Source organism: Coffea eugenioides, chromosome 6, assembly GCF_003713205.1.
Source record: "Coffea eugenioides isolate CCC68of chromosome 6, Ceug_1.0, whole genome shotgun sequence".
NCBI classification, from domain to species: Eukaryota; Viridiplantae; Streptophyta; class Magnoliopsida; order Gentianales; family Rubiaceae; genus Coffea; species Coffea eugenioides.
In genome coordinates, this window is record NC_040040.1 from 43,774,807 (window position 1) to 43,781,398 (window position 6,592).

Consider the following 6,592-nt stretch of genomic DNA (forward strand, 5'->3'; position numbering starts at 1 on the left):
TTTTATTAAGTAGATCAACACATTCAACAATAAAATCCATTTGTGAATACATTATCATTCAACTTACACAAAACATTTGGGCGATGCACAATCCTATATTTTTCGGACTGCTAGCTAGTTTTATGTAGTGGAAATAGTGAGCTGGAAAAATCTTTGAACCCTACGTCATGCAAAGTTATAGAAAGAGCAATCTCGTGAAATTGGGGCATAAAGAGGTTTATGGAGCAGCAGCATCCTTTCGGTCCTGCTAAGCAGAGGTAGAAGTCTTGAATTCAAGATTATTTGAAAAAATTTTTGGACTAATATTGTAGCACATTTTGTGATGTGGTATATTTGAAATAGAAAGATGATTGAAAATGTATTTATGATGTCATGAAATTTTTTTTTTCTAAATAATGACACGTAAACACACCCCTCATTAAATAAAGAAATAGCCAACAAAAGGGAACCATCTCTCATATGTAGACATGGTCACGGTTCCAAAACTGATGGTTCGAGTTAAAAACTGATGATTGTGGTTCTTTTAAAAGATGGAACTTGAACCGTCCCTTATAGGGATAGCTATGGTTAGAGTTCTTGAGCCTTCAGTTCTGGTCCAATTTCAATTCCGATTTCTTTCGCTAATAGGTCTAGTTCTTTTAGTTGTACTTAAACACTTGTTGTTATAAAATTGATTTTAAGAAAATATGACAATGAATGTAACCAAAAAAAAAAAAAAAGAACTTCATTGCATTATCAAGTGCAAGAAAAAAGAAAAAATGATGCAAATTTTATGAAAAATATCTCATTATTGATTAAATTAGATAACTCTTGGATTCGTGTAGGGTATAAATTTACTAATGAAATGAGACAATAGATTGTTGGGTTAGGATTGAGTTGCAGGTATTAAATGCTGACTATTAATATTGAACTCTAAACTGATTAAATAAGTTTAAGTAGCAAATGATATTTTAAATAGTTTAAACAAGTCCCAAAACACTGGTTCTGGTTCCAGATTAAAATTTTGATGAATCTGAAATTGACCCTTTAGTCACGGTTATGGCTTTGGCTTCGGTTTCTAAAATCCGATTCCAATTTCAATTCAACAAATCGTTGGACCGGTTCCAATTTGATTCCGATTTAGACCTAAACTGTGGCCATCCATACTCATATGGTATTGCCTTTGTTTTTTTTTTTTTTTTTTTTTTTTTTTTTTTCCAAACTGCTTAACAACTTTTTTACAAAATGTTAATTTGGTGAAAGCTATAAAAAAAAGGCCTGATTCCTTCTATTTTCCAAAAAATTACATAATCGGAAGCAACTTAATAAGTTTAAATGTCTGAATTGTTTTCTTGACTACCATTGTAGCTTGTAAAGGGCATTAAAAAAAGGATTTGAAGTCAAATTAAATTGGTCAAGAAAACATAGTCATCACTTTATGAGTTCAACTTTCATTTTGGGGGAAACCTATATGGCGACGAAATTTCTCTGTCCCACTCCTTACATTCGCCTTGAAATAATACCAGTAATCAAATTAATTGTCTCCAAATTTTTGGATTCATAAGGAGGGGTGCAATTCAGAGAAGGAACACGTACGACCCCAATTTGAAATTCTCGAGTCAAGAGAGATGTGCTTGCATCCCATATCAATCTCTTCAAGAGTCTCAATGTTTTAACAGATAACTCTGCAATTAATTACAGGACTTTCAGATGGAAGATGACGGAGGAAGAAGATGAAATGAGAAAAAATCAACTTTGAATGGTAAGAAATTGCACTCATAATGCTCTTTGGCAACCGGACAAGGGTAACGTATAGGGTTTAACGGTTAAAAAAGGTAACACAAGCAATAGGCTCTAGCACTGGAGCAAGAAGATTTACCTTGAATGGGCAAATTTTAACAGCTACTGTTAACCACAACTTTTGTTAACCACAACAACCATTACCATAGACACTCTAATGGAGAAAAAGGTTGGCAGCTTTAAGGATGAGGATGACAGCCTCTAATCTCATATGAAGGGAGACGCCAGATATGATCGCTAATGGTAAATACCCCAACAGCATAGTGTAGTAAATAATCAGACATCCAACTTCATTTTTTCTTTTCTTTTTTCCTTTTTTTTCTTGTTACTATTAACCAATTTTGCCATTTGAGTCATATTTATGTTTGCTAAACTAAGCGATTTTGGAAAAAAGATGAAAATTTTTGGAAACACAATCATATTCTCATCCATTTCAATTTTAAAGAGAGAAAAGAGATAAAAAGAAAAAGAAAAATGGGCAGAAAATGTTCGAAGTAGAAGCGAGGAACTTACTAATCCTATCTTTCCTTTGATTAGTGATTACTTGATCTGCCAAAAAGACACCATGGAAGAGGAGAATCTTTTGATTTTTTGAGGGACGGAGGGAATGGGGTTTGATGAGTTGGGGGAAATGGTTGCAGGAGACGCTCGAGGTGAGAGAGTGGAAAGGATCGGTGATGCTCTGTGGGAGGAATGAGGCGAGAAGATGGTGGTGTTCATAATGGTGGGAGGCAGATTGAGGTGACAAGATAGAGAGGAAACTGGAAAGCTATTTTTTTTTTTTTTTTAACAGAGGAAACTGGAACGCTTGAAATCTGAAGGTGAATGTTTGGCTGTTGGTTGATTTTGAAGCCCATTCAATGCAGAGACAGGAATGAATCATTGAAGTTTGATTGAATAATGAGATAATTTCAGCAACCTCCCTGAGGTTTCTCACTATTTCACTGGCCTTCGTCCAGATTTTGAAAATTCTGTTAACCTCTCTTGAAATTTATTATTTTGTAACATCTAAATGCAACCAATAATTAAAAAGTGATAATAGGAAAGAAAAGATAATATAATTCCACTATTATCCCTCATCTACTAAATTGTTTAATTAATCTAATATCATCCCAAACATTAAAAATTACTAAAATTTGCCGTTTATCGTCAGGGATTAAATTACACATAGCATCAAAAATAGTATATCATTATAGATATTTCACTTAATGTAACATCCAAATTACTCTTTGTTGTTACAAATCCATTGTCAAGCAAGATCAACAATAAATAATTAAAAAAATTGTAAGCAAAATATTACAAAGAGAGAATTTTAATACCATAAAAATTTCAGCAACTAATCTTATTATGCTGACAAGAATATTGATGATATTAAAGTTTGTTCTCTATAATATTTTGATTGCAAATTTTTTGATTGTTTATTATTAATTGTGTTTAACAATGAGTATGTAACTGAAAAAAATAATTGGGATCTTATATTAAGTGAAAAATATAAAATAATATACTATTTTTTTGATGCTATATGTAATTTGATCCTTAATGGTAAACAACAAATTTTAGTATTTTTCTTTAACATGTAGGTTGGTATCAAATTAATTAAATAATGTACTAGATAAGGAACAATGATGGAATCATATTATCTTCTCTCTCATAATATTATTTTTTAATAATTGATTGGATCTAAATGTTACAAGATAATTAACCCTAAGGGAGGTTAGTGTAATTTTTGAAATCTGGAAAGAGGCTAATGAAATAGTCAAAAACCTCATGGGAGGTTTTTGAAACTATCCCTTGAATAATTGGAGGTGGGAAGGAAACTGGAAAGCTTGGAAAACAAAAGACGTTTAACATTTTTTTCTAAAAAAGAAAACAATATCAATTTTATCACCTATGCTTGCACACAAGACGGGTGTACTACATTTTTCAGTAGTTTAGATGATTTCCATCGAAGTTTCAAACAAGTCCAAAATATGTGGGAGTTTTTAAATAATGGCGATATATTGTGACCAAATTCCAAACTAAAGGGGGTTTTGTATTTTACCGTATATGATACATATCACGGTTTGATTCAAATTACATGAAAATTTGGTAACATGCTTCATTTCATCATCAAATTTACATATTGGTTATGTATTATAAAAAAGTTAAAGGAAAAAAGATTTGATATTAGAAAGTTGCTAAGTACTATATAATCTAGGTTTAATAACACTCTGCCCCTGAAAGTGGGCCGTAATATCACTTTGCCCCTCTCAATGAAAATAATAGGCACTTTACTCATCTGAGAATATTTTATTTGATATTTATGGTAATATTTCACTTTATAATGTAGAAAATGGTGTCACACCCCAAATCCAGGTCCGTGGATCGAATTTGCAATGTGGCACGTCAAACCTATGATACCTTACTTCCACGAATACAAGACATCATGATAATAACCTACAAAAATCCACAAAAATTTAAAACTTACAATTAATAAAGAAATACATGCTATATTCCAACTAGTACATCTGCTAAACCCTTATTCTATACTCCCAGCATGTAAACGTCTATCTATCTCCCTTCATCTTGTCTTCTAAACATGCACGATCTTACGTTCTTGATCTACTAGCAAAAGTAAGAATACGTGGGTTGAGTAATGTATGCCTAGTAGATGGTACTTATTCTCCTGCCGGATCATGTAGCTATATATATAATGAATATATTTGCAAATTTGATCATACTATAACATATGCATACATCCAATAAAAAAAACATTTGGAAACTTTCCATATATTACATATGTATTACATTGAAAGTGATTGGCGTACACATAAGTGGCCCCTGTCCGATATTGCACTTAGTCTTGTAGGTCCTAAAGGCGGCTCCTGCCGAACGTGGTATAGAAATACATAACATGACATGATCATATTCATAGAACATTCGTACAAATCATAAAACATGCCAATCTTGTTATTTCTATGACGACTCCACTTTTTCCTAAGGCAAACCAGAGGGGTCGGCGGGCCGCCTGCCCAACTCTCGCCAGGACTCACTAACACCTCAAGACAAGAAGTACGAGTAACTCGTTCAATACCGCCAATAACTACTAACTATTACAAGCTGAAGCGATCATCTCCAAAATATCTTAATACATAATTCAAGATTCACCTTACAGTTTAAAAGTACAAAATACAAAATATACCAATTGTTGTCATGCTCACGACTCGCAGGGTGCTAACACTTTTTCCCCTGTTAAGGAAAACAAACATACAGTGAGTTTCTAAGAAAATCACATAGTCAAACCAACAAGAATATTTAATTCAAGACTAATTCAAGAAAGAATAAGACAAATACTTGGAGCGCAAGTTAAGAACTAACAATCCAATTCAAGGATACAAGAGCTTCCAAAAGCCAGATCCACGTAGCTCGGACATCTCGTAGGTGGTTGACACTCCGTCAACATTTAACAAACCAATAACCGTAGAACACCGCTTTACTCCAATTCTCGTTCACTGTTTCACCCCCTACACCAGGCCCGCACGCCACAATAAACAGTGGTGGTAATACTCGAACATACCAATTAGTCGAGAAGATATCACTCCACTTGATAAAACAGTAGACCCAGGGTTCGTTATCTAATCGACTAGACCCTTACCGGCTCGACTCGATTAATTAGCCAACAAGGTTTTCGAATTCCCAACATGCAGTTGTGTTGGTGGGATAACAGCCCAACCAACCAATCAAATAGCCATAGAATAATAGTTCACAATAAAGAATCGATGGGACAATAGCCCAAACGACTAACAGGACAAGTATAAGCAAGAAAGGAGTTGAGCAAGATAAAGTACATGCTTATCCATGTCAAATATCAAATAGTTTAATAACAGGCAATTTCACAGGGCACGCGCATGTCAAGCAAGTATGAAGTGCAACATGCACTTAGAACACTCACCGCATTTAGAAAAGTCAACTTTCTTTGGTGAAAGGGTCCGTGGGTTCGCTTTCGAAACCTGTGATCAAATACATAGGGTAAGTGAACTAAAGAAGTTCATCATTTTAAAACATTTGAATAAAGTAGTTGAACCCCCAAGTGCAAGCTTTTAGTCAAAAAGTATCACCTATCCTTGTTCGAACCACAAGGGAAAAACTTTTGACGCTAAAGTCAAAAATATAAATTTAAACGGGACAAAAAAAAAGGTTTCAAATGAGGCAAGGGTATAGTAAGGTGATATACTAATGTTTACTCTTGTCAAAACGTTCAACAAGCGACTTGGGAAGAAAAGTCACTCGTTCTTTAAAACACCCTAGTTGTAAGTGAAAACCCCACGTATAAGCAGTGATCTAGGGGTTAACAAGGCATAGTGGTCTAAAAGTCACAATTTCACCATCCAAGTACTAAGTTATAGTTAGAATTCTTCTTCATAAGTCCTACCATCCGATACTAAACCGTTAGCACCATCAAATAAGGATTTCATACCACGCGCTATTCGAATAATGACTAAGGGCTAGTAGAGAAACTCAGTTTCAAACAATCAACAATCACTATTCAATTCAAAGGCATAAAGTTGTGAGAAAACCTCAATTCCAATCATAAAACCAAGGTCAAAATGGTTTAACAACTCCAATTTGAAGTTGGAAATGAAAGCAAGAACAACTTTAGAAAAATCGTATTTTCTCAAGTTTTGCATGAGGCTGTTTGAAAAATCTTATCTCAAGCTTCTTAAGTCCAAAATTTATAAACTTTATACCATTGGAAAATAGAGTCAAAGGACTACATATTCCTAGAAGACACATTTGTAAGATTCCGTCCACATATCAATCAAATTCCAGTCTC